The sequence below is a fragment of the Callorhinchus milii genome, unplaced genomic scaffold (genome assembly GCF_018977255.1).
Source record: "Callorhinchus milii isolate IMCB2004 unplaced genomic scaffold, IMCB_Cmil_1.0 Scaffold5, whole genome shotgun sequence".
NCBI classification, from domain to species: Eukaryota; Metazoa; Chordata; class Chondrichthyes; order Chimaeriformes; family Callorhinchidae; genus Callorhinchus; species Callorhinchus milii.
In genome coordinates, this window is record NW_024704746.1 from 29,931,513 (window position 1) to 29,953,155 (window position 21,643).

Below are 21,643 nucleotides of genomic sequence, written 5' to 3' on the forward strand. Positions count from 1 at the left end.
TGACAGGATGTAATCGAATGATCTTGGGGTCTTCTTCATCCAAACCGATCTTGTGATCTAATACTGAAGATCATATCTGTTCCACACAACTACTAATCTAGATACATTTGTAACTTTCTTTATTCAGGATTACAATTGCCTACTTTTTCTCGCTCTCTTTTTCATCTAACTTGTAAATAATGCTGCAGTCTCTGGAAATGCAGTAATTTTATTTAGCACATTGACTGCCTTGTTTCTCTCCCAACCCTCTGGTTGGCAGTTAATACCTATTTAATTCAGGCATGTAACTGGAACAGTCTAATGGCTGAGCAAATCATTTCTTACCCCTGACTTGTCCTTAACTGGTAATTTTATTACTGACTGAAATCCCAAACTTGTTCTGCTGATCCAGATTTGCAAATGCTTTTGGGGAAACTGCTGGCTGGGTAGTTTGCACATCAGGACTCTATCAAAAATGCATCAAAGATAACATAAAGTCAGTATGCAATTAACTTTTAACTGCAACTAAAACAATCTTTACAAAGCACGGCTGAGACAAGAATGGAGTTCACTTTTTATTTGTTAATCCCAGAGCTTCAATGACGGAGTTGGTTTATGTTCTGGCCCTGTCTGCCTGTCAACACTAATTTATCACCTCAATAAATATCCCACTTGAGTTTAAACAAACTTCACAAGTGTTCCCTCCATTGTCTTCCCCGCTCGCAATTCTTGCTGAAAATGGGCCTGAAAATGGCCAATTCTGCTCCTGCCTAGCCAAGCACATCTTTGTAAGAGGCAGATTGCCACATTATGAGCGTCAATATTATGACAGTGCACTCAAACAAATAATTACTAAAGAACAGAGAAGGAAAAAAAATTGATCTTTTTAGTTTTGAGATGAACTTTTGAACATCGAGATGTTTAACAGACAGAAGTAAACTGTCATCACATTTAAACATCTATAGAAGATTGATTGCTGTCTAAATATGCTAATATCTCATCAGTAGCTTTCAGCAACCATCGTCAAAGGAGACCTGGCAGGCAGAATCCATTCCATTGTGCACCTTGTTAAACCACCACAGCTTATTGTGAGTGATTTACTCTTGCAATTCTATTATAGTTAGATTTTTGAAAGGAATTGTTGTATAACAGTATTGTGTCTACTAATATATAATGGTAAATGGGGACCGATAAAATAACAACCAGTGCTATAATAGGGCACAATCCCAGGTCAGCATTTCTCTGTGTGTCGTGTATAATGCAACCATTGGGACATTGGCCTCACAGAGCCATGAACGTTCAGCAGAGTTTTGCTGAGAAGTAAAGGTGAAGAGGCTAATTTTGGGATAAGTAATAATAAGTCACCCAGTCAAGATTAGGCTTTTGACCTGAAATGTCATTTTTCATAATAAGTTCATTAAATCCCACACATTTGTTTTGTATGAACCCCCTCCTCACTCAATTTCCTTCAAATCGTATCTTAGCGCCCATTCCAAATCTGTGGAGTGGAAGGGAGATTATCTGCAGAAAAAGAGTAGTTAAGGAAAAGCGTAGGACCTCTGATAGATCCCAAAGAGGACGCGATATTGAAATAACTACGGAATGGCAGGCGTAATAAAGTGTTCCTTATTCACTGAGGACAACAGAGTGTCTTCCCAATGTGTTATTCCCAGTTCAAGATGCGATTCTAAGAACAATAGATATTTTGAGTGGAGAGGTAACTGGCAGATTGTAAGCACTGAAAGAGGCAAGTCACAAAGGATCCAAGATACTCAATGAAGAAGCCAATGAAATTGACAATGTTTGGACAGGTATACTGAGTGGCTCGTTGAGAGGGTTGCCTTAGGAATGGAGGACAGGAAAAATAGCGTTAACTTGCTATAAGGAGCAAAGCACAGACTGATGAATCTGACTTCTGTAGGAGGGAAGAGCATCCTGAAGGTGAGGATAATGAAGCCCCTGGAGAAATACTGAATTATAAGCAAGCTTTATGGGAGCAAGATGGTGCATTGCAAATCTATTGGAGTTCTTCAAAGATGTAATAAATCTTACGGGCAATGGGGAACATTGTATATTTAGGTTTTAGTAAAATCTTTGACGAAGCAATGGCAAGTATTGCAGATATCTATTATTATAATAATAATAATAATCCTTGCATTTGATATAGTGCTTTTCACGTCTTCAAAATGTCTCAAAGCGCTTCACAGAATATACTGTAAATTGAATTGACTGTGTATTTGTGGGCAAAATGCGGCAGCCAATTGTACACAACAGTGTCCCACAAACAGTCATGGATTGAGTGAACAAATTATTATTGTATTTTTTGAGGGATTATTATCCCCAGCAAAGCAATCTGCCAATCGACTAACAACCGGGTTCCTACTTACTGCTAGGTAAACAGAGGCGTGTGGAGTAAGGAAACTTGCCCAACGTTTCGCACTGCCGGGAATAGAACCCAGGTCTCTCGCTTGCGAGGCGAGTGCTCTAATCACTGAGCTACAGGACTCCACAATAGTTGATCATCGCTGACCAATATGTCTTAAATAAAACTGGATGGAAATCGTAACAGAGCACTCATTTAAACTGAATCTTAGGACCACAGGGTCAGTTGGATGAGGTACTTTGAGGAGAAAAAGCACTTTAATATTTCTCCCTGTTGTACAAGGTAATGGAGTGAGAGTTTTGGAGTCAACACAATCGCATTCTTCGTCCCTGACTGCCTGCATTTCACTGATGCAAAATGTATCTTCCCTGTTTCCAGTATATACATGAACCATTGTATTCCCAGAGTATGCAGTCAGCCCTTCCACGCCTCACCTTCACGTGCTGTATTCCCGGTATTTATCTAGCTTTTCTTTGAAGGAGGTAATTGACACAATAATGCTGCTTTCGATGACAGCCTGGTCTCCTATCCTGTTGGGAAAATAAAATTTCATTCGAATCTCTCATCTTGCTTGAGACGTGTTAACTATATGCCACACTGCCTCTAGTTCTGCAAACACAGATAAAACTACCTATTTCAAATGTTGCCAGTGCCTTTCTGCATGTTAAGTATATTAAGTCATATCTTCACTCAATCTTTTCCTCAGTTAAAAAAAACTTGCAAGCTTGTGTTTAGAATTCTAATATCCTTTCAAGTCTGTAACACATAACTTCAAATCCTTTCCTCTTATACCAGCACATCCTGTGTAACAGAAAGTGATTTTTCCCCCCCCATCTCCTCCTCTTGTTTTTGTTACTTTGCAGTGAGGGCCATTATACAACTGCATTTGTTCAGCTATCACTAGGATTAGTTATCTTGGTTGCTTTTTATCTGTGCTGATGCTCACGCCTTTCCATTATGATGTATATTATATTATTTATATTACACAGTCAGATCAGCTTGGCTCAGTTGGCTCCTAGTCAGAAATGTTGTGGGATCATCGAGACTTGAGCTTTTGGTACAGGTTTACACTGCAGTGCAGTCCCTGAGAGATCTCTGAATGAATTGTCTGACATGCCACCATTTGGACGAGATGTTAAATTGAGGTCCCACTTGCCTGTTCAGCAGATATTAAAGACTTTGTGACATAAAGCATAAAGGCACAGGAGATTCTCCCGGTGTTCTGGCAAACAATTCCCCAGATAAATTAGTGATTCACTTCATGGCTGTTTGTGAGACCATGTTGAGCATAAATTGGCCATCTGATTTGCCTCCAAGTGTAATAATAATCATAATAATAATAATTATAATAATAATCCTTGCATTTGATATAGCACTTTTCATGTCTTCGAGACGTCTCAAAGCGCTTCACACAATATACTGTAAAGTGAATTGATTGTATATTTGTGGGCGAAATTGGTAGCAATTGGTAAATTGCGCACAGCAGGTTCCCACAAACAGTTGTGGATTGAGTGACCAAATTATTATTATTTATTTTTCTTGAGGCATTATTATCAGGCATGTGGAGTAAGGAAACTTATTGTAGTCACTACACTTAAAAGCAATTTGAAGCCCTTTTTGACAGTGCACGCTGTATATCAAATGTTTATTATTGATGATGATATTATTAAGTGCTCTGGGACGAGATATAAATGCAAGTTGTTGTTGTTGTTGATTCGAACATGGGCTGCACGTTCTCTGTTTCCAGCTGTTGGTAAAATTGGGTGGTTCACACTACTCAGTGGTTTCGTTTTCAGGGGGAATAAGCTGCCTCAGGTTCTTATGCTCCTTTTAACACTACAGTGGAAACAGATTTTAATACTTTACTAGTTGTTTTTGCTTTCTCCGTTCGTGAGCGGTGAACATGGGAGGGCTGACTAGATATGTTATAGTACTGGTTGGCCTCTTTGTGTTCTGGTGGGTCTCCATTGTATTGAGTACACACGACTCGCAAGCTGCAGGAAGTGACAGGAGTCAGGAGCCGTTGGTCTTTCCCTTTGCTAATGTGATGGAACTAGGCTAATTGTAGTGGTCTTAACAGTTGGTTAAGATCAACATATTCGGCACATTCCGGGATTCAAGCCAGTGAGCTTCTGTTGTCTATAGCCTTGTGCTGAGCTTTACTCAGTAAGTTATGATGCCCTGACTTGGTAGGTTAGGGGGAGAGCTAATGGAGCTAAATTTGATCACCTTCTACTGCGGAAAGCTGCCACTTCAGCATCTCAGTTTGCCATTTTCTCTTTTTGGTTTCCCTTTAATGCCCTTTCACCTTTTTTTTTGATCAAACATTTTATAAAGAAAAAGTGGCAACAGAAAAAACACAATCCACCCACTTTACAGTATATCCTGTGAAGCTCTTTGAGACATCTCAACGACGTGAAAGGCGCTATATCAAATGCACGGATTATTATAAATCTTTGCAGTAAGGTGGGTGGCCGATGTAATTACAGTTCAAAGAGGAAAAGCTGTGGTTTCTCTGTGCTGCTAGTTAAAATTGAGTTTCTCAGTAGTTCATGTTTTGATAACTTGAGATCCCTTCTGTTTATTCTTCTGTTTATTTCCAAGTTCACCAGGGATCTGGTTCATTGTAGTAATAATGTAGGAAGCTACACAAAGTCCAGTAATCAAAATATGGTACGTACTATATTACGGAGTCCCATAACGCAGTGGTTAGTGCGCTCGCCTCGCAAGCGAGAGGACCCGGGTTCACGGGGGTAATAATCGCTTCAAAAAAATAAATAAAATAATAATTTGGTCAGTCATTCAATAATAATAATAATCCTTGCATTTGATATAGCGCTTTTCACGTTGGGAGGACGTCCCAAAGCGCTTCACAGAACACACTGTAAAGTGAACTGACTGTATATTCGTGGGCGAACGCGGCAGCCAATTGCGCACAGCAATGTCCCACAAACAGTCGTAGATTGAAAATGACCAATTTATTATTGGTTTTGGAGGGATTATTATTAGGAGTGTGGAGTAAGGAAACTTGCCCAAGGTTTGGCCCTCTGCCTGGAATTGAACTCAGGTCTCTCGCTTGCAAAGCGAGTGCTCAACCACTGAGCTACAGGACTCCACAAATTGCGCACAGCAGTGTTCCACAAACAGTTGTTGAATGACTGACCAAATTATTATTTTATATATTTTTTTGAAACGATTATTACCCCCGGAAAACGATCCGCAAATCAACGAACAACCCGGTTCCCACTTACTGCTAGTTAAGCAGAGGCTTATGGAGTGAGGAAACTTGCCTAAGGATTCACCCTGGCAAATAAAAGTAGAGGTTTCACATAATGGTGTCATTTTGCGGTACTTCTTCCAAACGAGAATTCCTTCTGGTAACCAGAGGATGTTTTGCCAATTCAAGTTCAGCCTCCGGACCAAAAATAGTAACTTCCTGAATTCTTAATTATGAAATTCCCCCAAATACCCATGTTCCCTTTGAACTTTACAGTTGTTTAGACACATTTGCTCCCTCTGGTGGTACTGTACATATTTCATACACTTTGCGAGCAAGGTGATCTGTAGGAATTGGTAGGAATTGTGCAAAGTTGTTTGTTTGCAACATGGTTTTCAGCATTTAATAAATTGATTATGTGGTGTTATTTCAGAAGACAGTGGGAACATTGTGAATAGTTTCTTAGTTCATTCGGATAAGTCGGAGGACATTTTTTTCTTCAGAATTCCATTTCATTTTAATATTTGGAAAATAGATGGGATGAGTTACTTGGGAGAGATTGCTGTGGATTTGGATATACGGGACACTAAGAAACATAGCTTTAGAATGTGAGACTAGTGTCTGTGGAATTAAGTTAATATTTAGGAGATGTTGTTGGTGATGAACATTATTACCAGGAATGAGTACATTGACTATAGTACCTCACCGTACCTCAGGGAACACAGGCTGGCTTCATGTCCCCCATCTCTCGATCTGCCCCACCTTTGGTGGGTGAGTGTTCAGCCCTGCTCTGTGGAACTCCATCCTGGAGTGCTTCACTTCATTCCCTCCCTCTGCCCTCAAGCGCTCTGGGACACTAGATTGCGTGAGGGGCACTATTTAATACAAGTTGCTGTTGTTGTTGCCCTTACCTATAAAGCAGCTTGGGCTCCTAGTCAGCTGTGAAAAGTACTTTGAGACGTCTTCCTGACGTGAAAGGAACTATACGAATGTAGATTGTATGGTCAATGGTACCTTAGAAAGATTTTAATGTTAGTTCATACTTGAGCTGGAAGAACCCTGGATAAGGATTGCTGAAGAGAACAACTCTGCCTTTGTTTTCCCAGTTCTGCTGCTATACAATTAATGCTTTATATCACGCCTGGTTTGTCAAGAAATATTATCCTTGGAATTGGAGTGGTATGCAATCAATCGCCTGCTTGTAAAAATAATCACTTTATAAAATACCTTCCCGGAGCCTTCTTTATACGGCAATTGAATCAAAACAAAAACACCACGGGGAAAATCAATAAAAACACATTTTGCGCAAAAATTGATTAAGTTGCCCTGAGCTGAAGCCCAGGGCTTCATTTAACTAATTTTAGCCAGTGGATGTGGTAAATTTTCTGTTTAAAGCTTTGGAACTGTTTAATTTAGATTTTGTATTGAACTGTTATGCTTGGACTGAGTACTGTATACAATGGGAGTAAGTAGACCATGGATTCATACATTAAATACTATGGTTATATCATATTTATATTGGTCAAATACAAACCACTGCTTTACAGGTTTCTCATTCATTTAAAAATAGCTTTCGTACCGTTGGCCACCTAAGAACAATAATAATAATCCTTGCATTTGATATAGCACCTTATCATGTCTTGAGACGTCTCAAAGCGCTTCACAGAATATATTATAATAATAATAATCCTTGCATTTTGATATAGCGCTTTTCACGTCGGGAGGACGTCCCAAAGCGCTTCACAGAACACACTGTAAAGTGAATTGACTGTATATTTGTGGGCGAACGCGGCAGCCAATTGCGCACAGCAATGTCCCACAAACAGTCGTAGATTGAATATGACCAATTTATTATTGTTTTTGGTTTTTGGAGGGATTATTATTATTAGGCGTGTGGAGTAAGGAAACTTGCCCAAGGTTTCGCCCTGCCTGGAATTGCGTACTATTGCGTAATATTGCGTACTTTGTGGGTGAAACGCGGCAACCAATTGCGCCCAGCGGCGTCCCACAAACATTCTAATGCTTCGAGCGAGAGAGTACCGTTATGGTACATGCTCGTGACTTGAATTCTGGCTTTCATGGTTCAGTGTCACTGTTGGTGGCTGTGCCTTCAGCCAATATGTCCCAAACCTCTGGAGCTGCCTGACACAATCCATTTCCCATTCCCTCCCATTCTTTACCCATCTTCAAATCGCACCTGAGGACTTTTCTCTTGACCTTGCCGGCGGACACCTGCCCTTTCTCCCCAGTTCCGCATCCAACTCTGAGACGCTACCCTATGTGAAGGGCAGTATATAAGACTGCTATATACTGCTATATACCAAGACTGCTATAGAGGCTTGGCTCGATTCTGAGGTTCACCTTGGAGCTAGCCCCTTCCTCCCTTCCCCCCAGGACGACAGTCCTGTCTACATTTGTGAAACACAACACTCAGAAACTTGCACCCTATCAGAGCTGATTCTAAAGTAGCAGAGTAACATACTGATTAATATTGTCACATATGCTCATTCTTAAAAACGCTGAGCCGCAATTCATTTGAGTTTCAATTGTGTCAATTCTTGTTAACAGTGCAGATTTGTAAAGGGAACTTGCCTGGGGATATTATTGACCCCGACCACGTTAATGAGCCCAAAGAAACTGAGTTGATACAATTATACAGCACAGAAGGAGGCCATTCAGCCCATCGTGTCTGTGCCAGCTCTTTGAAAAGAGCTATCCAAGTGAGTCCCACTCCCCCGCTCTCTCCCCACAGCCCTGTAAACTTGTCCTCCCCAAATAATTATCTACTTCTCTCTTAAAAGTTGTTTGAATCGGCTTACCATGAGTATGATGATATTCACTACTGATGCTATGCTTGGCTTAGCCATCCCATAGCCTTTTCCTTCTCCTCCACCATCAGCATTCCTCGTTCAATAACAAGACATTGATAAAAAGTAGCAAGAGCACAAAAGAATATTTTATTAAATAAAGAAGTATTGAATCATTGTGTAACCTTTACAAGATACCAATGGGAATGTGTCAGTTTTGTCTTCATACTTTGTTTCAGTGCAACCTCCCCCTCCCTCGCTCAAAACTAAAAAATAACTTGAATTGAAAGACCTTTTGCTCCTCCAATTGTTAGCTAAGACCAACATGTTTATTATGGATTTGTATTTTGCTATTCACAAAATATGACTGAGCTGTTTTTTGTTGTTTCTTTGGTAAATCCCATCCAAATTACTTGTGTTTGGAGTAGAGTTCTGTTAATGGAGGATTATTTTCTTCCTTAATTGATGTGAATTATATTCAAAATGTAAAAATAAATCAGCTAAGATTTATCTCTGAGAATTGACCTTTCCTTCTGTGGAAATCAACGATTTATTCCCGGGGAAGGTAGAGGGGGGGAAATTCTTTTAGCTTCAATGCAAAAAGAATTTCAGTACAAAGAACTGGCCATTGCAGGTTTTGTGCAGAATAGTTTTATTCATTAACTCCCTCCTGTGAATACTAATCTGTCAGCGATCGGCTGCTGTGCAGTCTCCTAGCGATTATGAAGCTGCCCTATTTATACCGGAGCTGTCACCCTCTACCTTGCCATTATTTGGGAATCGGTAGAAGAATTTTCTTCTTAAAATTAAATTATTTGCATTGGGATTCCATGAGCATTCATCACTTTCAAATATTTCTCTTCTGCCATTCATTCCACTTTTGCCAAGGTCGGGAGAATAAAGCCATTGTTTTTATGTTATCAGAGAAAGCAGCTATTTTTAGATGTTTGGAATCCAGGAGTTGAACCCATATATGCCTTATCTTTTCAGGTCTGAGTTGATTTAAATCTTGAACCAAGGGCTGAGGTGCATCTTGTTCAATTGAGAGTTCACCAGCTTTGAATTGGGTATGTATGAGTCTTGATTCCTTTTCTAAATCCAGATCACACAGTTTACAAACCTACATGCTTTTGTTTGTCTTGTCTTGTCGCTCACCTGTTCATATTACCTGTTCTAGAGTAACCTAACACATTGTCTTCAATACCCTATATTTTGGTGCTTAAAACCCATCTGTGTTGCTCTGATTATGCCGACTAAATTGGCAAGATTGTACTGTCAGGCACAGTTGATGCCACATATCGGGTTGAGATCAAAAACGCTCTGAGACGCTACCTTGTGTGGAGTGTGCTCTATATAAGTGCAAGTTGTTGTTGTTGTTGCCTGCTCCTCCCTTGTTTTTTCAAGCAAATAGACTTTTTCCTTTCTCTGCAATTCTCCAGTGGGTTTACTTGTTTATCACTTGTTGTATCTTTTTAATGATTCACATGGTGATATAATAATAATAATAATAATCCTTGCATTTGATATAGCACTGTATCACGTCATTCAGACGTCTCAAAGCGCTTCACAGAATATGCTGTAAAGTGAATTGACTGTAGATTTTGTGGGCGAAACGCGATATAAGTGGACGTTAATTATTGGGAGCTCTGCAACTTCATAATCTCATTAAAAAGGAACAGTGTTACATCTTCCAGTTTGGAGTTCCGTGTGAAGCCAGTAGATGGCAAGCATGTCCAGGCAACTGTAAATAATTATAAATGGCTCTCAGAGCCACAGAATGTGTTTCAGAGTTTCACAGGACCTTAAAAGGTAATTGGAGAGTAACCCTCCATTCCTTATCACATTTCCGCACCTCTTCCACACTAAGGCAGGGTTCAGTATTGTCAAAGGTCTTGCCATTGGAAACTAATGCAGATTGCACAGTCACTGAATGAATGCAGCTGGCAATAGAGACAGCAATGTTTCAATATAAACTGTTTGAGAATTGAGCAGCCTGTCGAGTTACTGTCCAACTCGGTGCCTCTGCAAAGGCCTTAATCTCTTTTCTGTGCAGTGATACAGAATTGTCCTGTCCACACTGCTCTGTTTCCAGGTCCCCTCCGTGGATTTCGGTTTCTGTGCATGTATAAATCTTCTTTCACTCTTATCACCAATGACCCTATCTGCAGAATGGGTCCAGACATGAATCCTAACCTTTTTCCAGATGTACCTACTGACTTGCACTAATATTCTGGGGTCAAAGTTTATTTGTCAGATATGTGGTGTTGACCTCACCTTGGATTGTCAGGGTTTTTTTATCACATCGTTGAAATGTTACAAAGCCTTTCGAGATTTACTGTAAAGTTTAGGCATACAGAGCAGCTACTACTTTGCACTGATGGAAAAGTAGCTATTAACTGAATAAATATTTTTTAATCCTAAGAATCGTTGACCAGGTTACAAGGAGAAACTCTTCTCTTTTTAAAGGGTATCAGAGGGTATCATGGGATCTTTAACATCCACCCAAACAGGTATTCAAGGCCTCAATGTAACGTGTCATCCAAAGGACTGCATGGTCGAATATGTGATAAGGTGCTATATCAAATGAAAAGATTATTATTATTTAGGAGTTAAAATCACTGCAACTCCACAAAAAGTAGTGGTTTACTCATCTAAAAGACCGTGGGTGTTGAAATCTAATTTTAAGTGGTAATCTTTGTATCTTATTGCTGTATGGAGAAACTTTGAGCTTCATGAGAATGCAATAACCTATTGAGAAGAACAGCAATGTGGCTCTTCCTAATATCCCACTTTTATCCATGAAAATGGGTTTGGTGATAATATATCTATATTTTGTGGAGATGCACACAAGTTCTTCCAACAATTTAACTAGAAATCGGTACAATGCTTATTAGTGAACCGCTGCTTTCTATCTTTTACAATTTCAATCCTTTATAAGGAGGAACGGGTTCATACCATTATTTGTAGATGAATTTATTTCTGTTAAACTCCATGATAACAAATGAAATGTTTTAAGTCTGTATTACTTAAGTAAAAGCCAGTACTTCAGCATAGTCTTCTAAAATGGTGTTAACCATGATTAAGATAATAATAATAATAATCCTTGCATTTGATATAGCGCTTTTCACGTCGGGAGGACGTCCCAAAGCGCTTCACAGAACACACTGTAAAGTGAATTGACTGTATATTTGTGGGCGAACGCGGCAGCCAATTGCGCACAGCAATGTCCCACAAACAGTCGTAGATTGAAAATGACCAATTTATTATTGTTTTTAGTTTTGAAGGGATTATTATTAGGCTCGGTGTGGAGTAAGGAAACTTGCCCAAGGTTTCGCCCTCTGCTTGGAATTGAACTCAGGTCTCTCACTTGCAAAGCGAGTGCTCTAACCACTGAGCTACAGGACTCCACAAGATGGGTCTTGGAAAGAGAAGTCTTAGTGGGGTATTTAATGAGATAAAGTCAGCCCAGATCAATACTTTCAGGTATGCCAAAGTAGCACAAGAGAGCACAGGTTCACGGTATTGAAGGAGAGATCCAAAATAGTCACCAGGAAGCATAGCATATTCTTTAACCAGAAGGTACACAAAATTATGAGATGTATTGACAGGGTAAATTGGGGGAGGCTATTTCTACTGGGGAGTCTTAGCCTAGAAGCCACAGATATGATAATCATATCAAGAGTGAAAGGAGCGCGTAGGAGAATATTTTTCACACATAGAGTTGTTGGGATATGAAATGTCCTGCCAAGTAAGGTGGTAGAAATACATAACTAAGGTGGTAAGGTGTCCTTTGTGGGTTTCAAGGGAAAAGTAGTTGTGTATATGAAACGTAAAGGCTCGAAGAGGTATGGAGATAGAGTGGGACAGGGTAGCCAGCACAGACTTGATGAGCTGAATGGCTTCCTTCTGTGCTGTAAATTTCTATAGCTCTAGGGTACTCAACAGATGAAACAATTCACCAGGGAGTGATGATCAGAGAACTGGACTCATTTAGACCCTGATGCTGTAATGAAAACGTGATGTGGTAATGAGACACAGAAAGATGGGTATTTTGTAAGAATGACTTTTGTTTTAGTCAGCTGGGTATCTGTCACAGCTAATTCCGGAAACAAATTGGTGAGATCCATAGCCTGGGGACACCAGAGTGTGCGTTATGCATTGTGGTACTTCTGGCTGGAGTTTAATCAGATGAAATTGCCATTGAGAGCACTGCCTGGCAAGCTTCCTGCTGCTTGTGGCGCTTGAGAAGCAGCTGCTTATCGCTCTTCATACATCAAATGGACTCAAGTGTCCTCTTCATCTAAATCTCACTGGTGCTTTGTGATCACAAGTTCAGGCTTTGATCAATCCTGAATTAGCTTATCTCAGCAGGGGCGTTAGTGGGAGTGGTACAGTTGATCTCAGTGCACCTGAGCTAGCGAGGAGAAAAAGTCACCATGGTTCCTGTTCAACTTAGCTCCTATATCCCTTGTTCGAAATTGTTTATGTATGTTGATCAGGTAAGGAGAGGATTGGTTTGGATGTCCGACATTGAATAGACTGCGGGCGCTTGCTGTGTTAGAATAGCATGTGAAGACTATTAAAATCTGTGGAACTATACACCAGATGAGCTATCACATTGAGTGTAAAGGGGAGTGGGTGTAAGAGGAGAAAATAGAAAAAAAATGAGTTAATTAGGCATTTCACCGGTTGTGTGTGAATTTTGCTATACACAATAAATATTTATGATATTATGTGTGTGTTTCATATTTATTGCATGCATTCCTAGATGACTTTTAAAAGTCAAATTGAATCCAGAGGGTTGATTTAAGCTGGGTTAGTTACTGAGGAAGATTTGGGAGGACTATATTTATACCAATATTATATAAAATAAACTGACTGCCATAAAAACTCAGAGCATTCGTTTAAGTGACATTTACAAGATGATAAGTTGTATATATATATAGAGAGAGACCCAATATAATAATAATCTTTGTATTTGATATCACTCCTTATCGCATCTTTGAGACGTCTCAAAGTGCTCCACAGAATATACTGTAAAATAAATTGATTGTGTATTTTGTGGGCGGTAATATATAGTGATTCCTTATGGAAACCAAGGGTGAATCACACAGACCCATGGGCACTCTGCTCTGATGCAGTTAAGTTTGAGAGGGCTGTTCCACTGTGATGGAATTACAGTTCCCGGTAAGGGTCTTCACTTCATTGATTAAGGATTTTCTTCATGAAGGAATCCCATTAGAAATCACTGCATAATCTGCGCACGAAAGGAAATTGCTTGCAGTAATAACAAAAATAATCCTGATCTTTAATATAACACTTTTTACGCAAAGCAGACAGCCGTGAAATGAATGACTAATTTTATCTGTGGGTTTATTGGCCAGGAGTATTGGAATAAATTCCCTTCCCTTTCCAAATTGTGCCATGGCATCTTTAACCTCCACCTGAAGAGGCAGATGGGATTTCGGTTCAACACTCATCTGAAGGATAGCAATTCTAACAATGTACCTCACAAGTTATCTGTATGGACTGTCAGCCTAGGCTGAGTTCAAAATCACAATACCTTCTGACTCAGAGTTTGCTCCCATATGAGCGAGGCTGATGGGTGACAAAATAAATTTACGCCCTCCATTTTGACTTGTGCAGGTGTGTAAAAAATTTCATTTTGAAGCGAGCCAGAGAGGAGGATGACAATCTAGGAATATTTTAAGCAATATTGAAACTTGGAAAAAAGAGAGAGAGAGAGAGAGCTTGGTCGCACCTTTTACAGCAGTTTATTTTGAGCATTTGTTACAGCAGCTGTAAATTCTTGTCAGCAGGCAAGTCAAGGGTTTCATTAGTATTGTGACCAATAACATTATTGCAGCTGCCGCTAATGAACAACTTTACTTTGGGCTGTTCGATGGAATGCAGACTATGAATGTCTGAGGAAGAACGACTTCCGAGACATCTTCAAGTGGAGCCAGTGTTTGATCCCCCTGTTACACAACTGTTAATTTCAGATGTATTACAGATAATCTTACAGACAATAGTAAAACTGCAGATGAGGCAAAGGTTCCTTGCTTCGTAATCAATATCAACCCTTGCAATTTACATTTTACAATGTCCTCGTACAAAGATCATAATGGAAAATAGTTGGTATTAGCTTCCAATTCACTTTACAGTATATTCCGTGAAGCGCTTTGAGATGTCTCGAAGACAGGATAAGGTGCAAGGAGTATTATTCTATTATTCCATTCTTATTATTTAAGAAGTTTTACCTGGTTTGTCTCCCACCAGACAATATGTCCCTAGAACTACACATCTAATTTAGAAACTTTCAGCTGGCTGTGTCATCCTTCGGATGAAACGTTAACCAGAAGACCTATCTGCTTGTTCAGGCGAATGTTAAAGATCCACGGCACTATTCAAAACGAGAATGGAATTTCTCAGGGTATCCTGGCCAACAATCTCCCAGATATATTGGTCATTCACTTCATTGCTGCTTGTAGGACATTGCTCTATATATACTATCTGGTGCATTGGCCTACAAAATACCCAGTCATTACACATTAGAGGTAATTCCTGTGAAATGCTTTGAGGTGTCCTCCCGGAGTGAAAGGCAAATATCAAATGTAGGGATTAATATTTATGTGGTCCTTTTTTTTGCTAATTCCGCTTTCCAGCTCTTTCCCAAGCTTGGCCAAGCAAAGAAGAGAAACCTCTTGAGTAAGTTTATGGTCTGATGGAGTGCAAGGCATGTGTAGATGCTCCCAGAATTATGTCCCACGTTTCAGATTCCACGCGTAGTGGTGAAGGGAGTGATCTTAAATAAGTCTTCCCTTAGATGGTTCGTTGCCAGCTGTTTGACCAATATAATTTATGATTGATCCGCACAAACATTTGTGTCCTATTTAGGTTATCCTGTCAAATGATCTCACCCTCCGGTGTTGCAGCTTTGAAATTGCTGACTGACTTGGTATCTGTGGATCTGACATGACTGTGATCATTGCTGTGCAGTGAAACAGTAGTTTCCAATCTGGGTTTCCAATTTGGGCACTGAGTACACATCACTTAGGTATATAGTATAGCCAGATGTGAAGTGGAACTTGTGCTCTTCCCCAATATTGTGCTTTAGTCTCAACCTCATAGTAATTAATGCATCATTGTCTGTTATAGCACCACTGATAAATGGCCTTTCTGCCAGTTTGTGTACCACTGTGTATCTGTGCTGCATAGCTGCGTTTACTGTCAAATTATGCTGCCTCCACACAAACCTGTCTAGGGTTTTCACAGTTGCAGACTTTTGTTTCATCAGTCTCGATCAAGTGACAGCCTGCCTTGGTAGACAAGTCAGAAGGCTGTGGGTTCAAGCACCACATCAGTACTTTGAACTCCTATCATCCAGGCTGACACTCAGGGAAACTTCAGCTGTGTAGCACAGCACATACCAACCAGCATGGCCACTGAATAATAACAATAATAATAATCCTTACATTTGGTATAGTGTCTTATCATATCTTCAAGTCGTCCAAAAGGCTTCACAGAATCTACTGTAAAGTGAATTGATTGTATATTGTGTGGGCAAAACTCAGCAACCAATTGCGCACAGCAGTGTCCCACAAACAGTCATGGATTGAGTGACCAATTTTTTTGAAGGAATTATTATTACCCCCGGAAAGCGATCCACCAATCAACTTAACAACCAGATTCCTACTTACTGCTAAACAGGTAAACAGAGGCATATGGAATTAGGAAACTTGCCCAACGTTTTACCCTGCCGGGAATCAAACAGAGGTCTCCTGTGAATCTGGATATAAGGGTGCTTCAAGCTCATATTCAAATCTTTTGAATATTTAACTTCAGTATCACGGAGAGACCATTGCAAAATATTTACAACATTCCAGTTACATTGACGGTCTAGAGGTGAAAGTCTAATGTCATTTATTATCATTATTTTTATTATACATTAAAGCCTGCTGGACCCAACTGCTTAATCCATCTTCTCTTGTAACAGGCTTCAGCAAAGAGACAAGCCATTATGGGGGCCCCTATTCTAAGTGCAATGTGACAGTGCCCCTTCCTGCAGCTGTTTTCCCCATTTGTTTCATTAAACCGTTTCAAGAAGAAATATTCGATATGTTCCCATTCCATTTCAAGGATATACCCTTCAATTATGTTAATGTTTCTAATCTTTCTGTATCCACATCTTGGAAGATGAGATGTTTGTCAGCAGGCTGTACTCCTCCTGCTTTGCTAATCCTGAAAGGAGATACTGCAATTGATTGTCTCGAATGCTGATTTAGTATTAATGAAAGATAATGTGTTGAGTTGTACAGCCACAGCAGTTCTTACTGGGTTATTTTTCCCCTGTGGGAAAATGAAACGTAAGACGGACACATTAACCCCATTCACTAAAACCATGACGAGTGCCAAGCCTTTTAAAAGCTTCAATCATTCAACATTCTCTATGTACTTGTCCTAGTGAATCGTCCATTTCATTAAAAGGGGTGGGGGGGGAAAGGGTCCATAGGAAAATTATACTATTTATAATAATAATAATAATCCTTGCATTTGATATAGCGCTTTGCACGTCTTCTCAACGTCTCAAAGCGCTTCACAGAAAATGCTGTAAAGTGAATTGACTGTATATTTGTGGGCAAAACGCAGCAGCCAATTGCACACAGCAGTGTCCCACAAACAATCGTGGACTGAAAATGACCAAATTATTATTGTTTTGTTTTGGAGGGATTATTATTAAGCATGTGGAGTAAGGAAACTTGCCCAAGGTTTCGCCCTCTTCCTGGAATTGAACCCAGGTGTCTCGCTTACAAGGCGAGTGCTCTAACCACTGAGCTACATTTACATCTAGAACCGCACTAAATTATTATTTTACTTCGCTGTTTAACGCCTGTAAGTGTTCTCGTGCTACCTAACTTTCTAGATGTGGAGTACTTTGAGCTGTGGGGTGTCTCAAACACGTGAGATGGCGTTATATCAAATGCAAGGATTTTTATTATTATTATTGTTCTGTAGGGAAGTGTGCATCTATGGTGCTCATTTAGCAATGGCATTTAGCAATCCGAGGAACAGTGCAAGGATTCATAGCAAGACTTCAAAAGCGAGGACACACATTCTTCCTCATCGATTCATCCTTCACGCACACAAAGAAACTGCGTCATTTGAGGGGAGGGGAAATTACCACAGGATTGTATTCCTTTACGAACTTCTTGCCAGTGGAACCAAACGCTGTGATGATTGAGTTGAGGGCTGAATGTGTGAGTTCCCTGATCCTCAGCTTTAACTTACCACTCTGCACTCACTGCAATGGCCGTACTTAGCTGTCAGCTGCTGGAATAACTTGAATAGTGTTTAGATTATTTTGTTGAATTCCACCCCATGCTGCTGTTAAAGAATGTGGGTGAACTGAGATCACGAAGGTTGAGGAGCGCATTGCATTTTTTCTTGCGCCATCCTCCCTTCTTGCCCTCCCTCATCTAGGCCCAAGACCTTAACCTGATGCTCTGAATCTTTGAGTGCATTTTCAGGATTCAAAGCAGAGTAAATCTTACACAAGTTGAATCACTTGGGATCAGTACATTTAATATGACTTATGCAAAGTATGAGTTGTGTCTAAATTGCATTGAATATAAACTCTTGAACAGGACTTGGGCAGATGTACGACTTAGGTGAATTACACAGATCAGACTTTTGCGAGTTTTACTATACATACTGCAATGAGATTTGTTGTTATGCAAGAGTCAGATGGGTAGACCAGGAAATTTAGAAGTATGTAGTGCCTCCTTTTGAAGATCTAGGGAAAAGAAGAAATGAATATGTTTGGGGGATCCCTAGAGATGATCTCAGCAAAGACATGCAGAGCTATGTGAATTCATGCTGAGTGCCTAGGAGCAGAAGTTTGATTTTGATGTTGATGCAGTGCCCAGAAATGTTTAAATTATCCCATCCACAACTCCCAAATTCTTTGCCTTCCACAGAAATGGGCTATCCCGAGGTGAATTGTCAGTGGACATCGATGGATATCTGAGCCTCAGGATTATTCGGTTGCACTTAATACATTACATCCCAATGATCGCAGAGATTGAGTCAGTAGATAAATCCACATATGGTGTGGTATGGAGCTTTACAGATTAGGGAGATCACCAGTTCAATCGCTGGGTTATGTTGAGTTTGATGTGAGTCATAGTGACAACAATGCACGGTAGTTGGCATTGGTAATGCTGTCACTGGATATTTTTACGTTATATTCAGGCCAGTAAGTTACAGAAAAAACTTACAGCTGAACTAATTAATTTCTATTTTGTCCCAATGTGGTATTATTTAAATCCATTTGACTATCAATCATTTTGCCCAAGTGTTGTCATGCTCAGAATGACAAAAATCTCTAATTGAACAGGATGACCAGAAAGTCATGATACCGTTACAATGTCAAATAAGTCTTAAAATAAATGATGATATCTGACTTTTGAGGCTCCCTGTATTATTGGATAACTTTCATTCTGGATATACATTCAGCTACACTAAGCTCATACCCATCAACACACTTGGTAAAGGCAACACTAGTCTGGGTTGGGGAAGAATTAGTTGAGTTCCAACTCCTGTAAACTGTGCAACGTGCCTCGCTTGAATCAATGAACGTGTGGATGGTGGGTGAGAATAAGATGAGAGCTGACTCTGATATCTCATGCTCCCTTGAACAGTGGTCTACTGACGACATATCTATGCCTAGAAATTAAAAATGATTATAGTTCCCTGGCAGACCCATGAAGCTTACAGTTGTGACATGATATTAGATGCACATATGAACAGGATTTCTGTTATAGCGCCCTGCAGTATAAAGCAGTTGGTGACTCAGTTGACTACATTATAATGAGGTTTCACTTTGGACTCTGTGCAGAGACCAGATACTTATCAGACCAAGTTTGGACAACTAAAGGATATGAACTATGTGTGTTGAAGACAACACGTGGGTTTGCTTCAAGCACTGTATTTTTCAGAATTTCTTCGGGTTAAATTTGGGACTCAATTAGCAATTTAATATTGCGCCTTCATGCATGATATGATGAGTATACAATATCTGCAAATAAATGCGGAAAAATCTGGTGAATTGAAGTTTCAATGAAAGCTGAATTTTCATCAGGATTTGTGAATTTGCTGAGAAGAAACATGGGCATTACTACTTGTGTATTCATTTGGAGTGTGGTCTATACTTAAAGCTTTGATACTGTAGCAGGAACAATACCATGTACAGGGTGACCCAAAACTCATGATGCCATTACAGTGTCTAATAAGTCTTAAACAAATCATGATATCTGTTTTTTAGATAACAGGGTCAATATCACGACTTTTTGGTCACCTTGTATTATCGCTATTAGTGTAAATATATTTTAATGCTTTAATATATTTATTCTTGAATATCTATGGATACAAAACATTAGCTTCAGGAGCTTGGATACTCAATTCGAAGTCGAAATACCTTCATGGGAATTAATGTCCAGAGTTTTGCTTTTGCCTTGGTAATCGTCAGCAGTATTCACAGGTTACTGCAGCTGCAGGAGGCACATTAGCAACAGCTGTATTATTTTTGATATTCCCTCAAGGGCAGCTCAAGATTAAGAAACACCATGGAAAAGAAAGCCTTCACTGGAAACACCTGTTATTGAGTTACTGAGAAATCTCAAGCAATTATTCAAATGATATGGTGTGTTTCCTGCAACCGTAAGGACTTCAATTAGAGGTGCCAAGAAATTGTTGACGAGATGCGGATGGCACTTGAACGTAGACTTGTCGTCCATCAGCATCTACTTCCACGTTGCAGCTGTTGCAGAAAAAAATCCACATCTTCTCAAAGCTTTTAATAGATTTATTACACGTGTAAAATAAAAGACATTTTGGGGTCTGAGAATAGAAGTTGGCAAGTTAGTTTAACTGTAATCTGAATCAAATGAACTTAGCAGTGATTTTGCAGTCTATCTTTTGGTGACATTTTATCCTTTTTAAAGTGTGACTATTGCGCTGCTAGATGCTATTTGAATTTGCAGCCTAAATTAATTTGGATAACATTCTCATATTTCCAGTTCATTGGACATTTTACTACAGAAAGTATGGAAACTAGAGCAATGTATTTTTAGAAAAGGTTGTAAAAATGTGGAGCATGAAATTCTTGAAGTATTTTACTTGAAATTAAAAACACCACATCAGACAACTATCTACATAGCAAGTAACACTGAGACTTATTCATTGATAAAATATTAGGCCAATTTCCTTGTCACACTCATACTGTGTCCAAGAATATATCACAGCAAACAAATAAATGTGCAGCTTTATCAGTTTGTTGGATAATTGTAATTGTGTTCATGGAAATTTATTTTTGTTCGTCACCCAGATAAATGTTCTCAAGATATTTGTGTAGTTTTTTTGTTCCTGTAACCTGCGACAGAAGCAATTGCTCAGAAAAGTTCTTGCAAAAAAACTAACAACAACAACAAGATTTCATTTATAGAGCGCCTTTCATGTCGGGAGGACGTCCCAAGGCGCTGGACAGTTGGGTCAGGACCCGAACATTGGGCAAGTTAAAGTTATTACCCAATTATACTGATGGAGTTATTTGAAATCTAGACCAGGTTAAACACAGGTTTGATTATTAATGTTGATGTGGTGGGTGAATATAGGGTCTCAAAGAGCTTTACAGAGATCGTGATGCACCTTAGTCGGAGTGGGAAGAAGGAAAGTAACCTTAGTCATGGTCGAAGTAGGTTTTTAGGGGGTTCTTAAAGAAGGAGTGGGCAAGGACTATTGAAACAGATTCCTTAAAATATTTGGACTATGCAATGGTATCAATGGTATTTAAGAATTAATGGTAGTTATCAGAGCAAAACATCTCCCGAATGGGAATGATTCACTCTTTCTGATTGTGTTTCTCCCACACAATATACAGTCTATTCACTTTACAGTATACCGTGAAGTGCTTTGAGATGTCTCGAAGACGTGATAAGGCACAATACCAAATGCAGCGATTATTATTATTATCATGGTTTGGGGAGATTGCTTCTGCCATAAGCATATATATTAACCTCCTGGAGCATCTGAACATCATAGAGCAATATTGATGTCCACGGATGAATACTGACTAGTTGGCCAAAGTACTAGAAGCCAATTGTATTCCAGCCAGGAGAAATTGTTATTACGAGAGAGAAAAATGACCATTTGGAGTAATAAATTGAGATTAATGAAGGAAACACTGAAGTTCAGACATTG

General features: G+C 39.5%; 1 protein-coding gene across 5 annotated transcripts in view; it reads left to right on the forward strand.

The window, feature by feature from the left end:
• tspan11 (tetraspanin 11) overlaps positions 1 to 21,643 on the forward strand; it is a 198,950-nt gene that overhangs the window by 78,126 nt on the left and 99,181 nt on the right. Inside the window, exon 1 of one of the 5 annotated variants that reach the window (XM_007895436.2) lies at positions 9,386 to 9,453. The exons of the other annotated variants lie outside the window; for them this stretch is intronic. The gene's annotated coding sequence lies outside the window, so the exon portion shown is untranslated. Of the gene's footprint in view, positions 1 to 9,385; positions 9,454 to 21,643 lie in introns of those variants that run through there. 5 annotated transcript variants of the gene reach the window in all.